Genomic DNA, 591 nt, shown 5'->3' with positions numbered 1-591 from the left:
TTTTTCAGTACCTCATTTTATCACTCACGTTCAAGGTATGCGCATTGTTGTCACACCGGAGATTGTCTCCGATGTGCTCCGTGTCCCTAGGGTAGAGTTTCTTGATTATCCTAGTTGTGAGCGTCTGAGGACTATGTCCAAAGATGAGCTCAAGTCTGCTTTCTGTGAGCGCCCTTCTGAGTAGGGTGAGCATCAGTTCACTTACTATTCGAGCTTTGCAAAAGGCCCTCGGTTTTTGAATATGGTTATGAATTTTGTTCTTCACCCTCTATCTTACTCTAACTCTATCACATAGCCTCGTGCTCAATTTTTGTTGTCCCTTCTTGAGCATCTTATTATAGATTTTCCTTCTCATTTTATTCTTTCTATCATAGATGTCCATAGGGATTTGGTGTCCCGTGATAAGCTCATCTTCTCTTTCGCTATCACGAGGATCTTACACCATTTTTTTGTTCCCTTTCCAGTGTCCAACCACTTTTCCTTTATGTGTACCATAGACACGGCTACCGTTAAATGGAGCGAGACATAGTTTAGGTCGAGGTAGTCTGGGTCAGTAGCTCCTCCCTCCCGTTCGGTTCCATCCCGATCTAC

This window comes from Quercus lobata, chromosome 7 (genome assembly GCF_001633185.2).
Source record: "Quercus lobata isolate SW786 chromosome 7, ValleyOak3.0 Primary Assembly, whole genome shotgun sequence".
Taxonomy (NCBI): domain Eukaryota; kingdom Viridiplantae; phylum Streptophyta; class Magnoliopsida; order Fagales; family Fagaceae; genus Quercus; species Quercus lobata.
Note: the sequence above shows the minus strand (reverse complement) of the source record.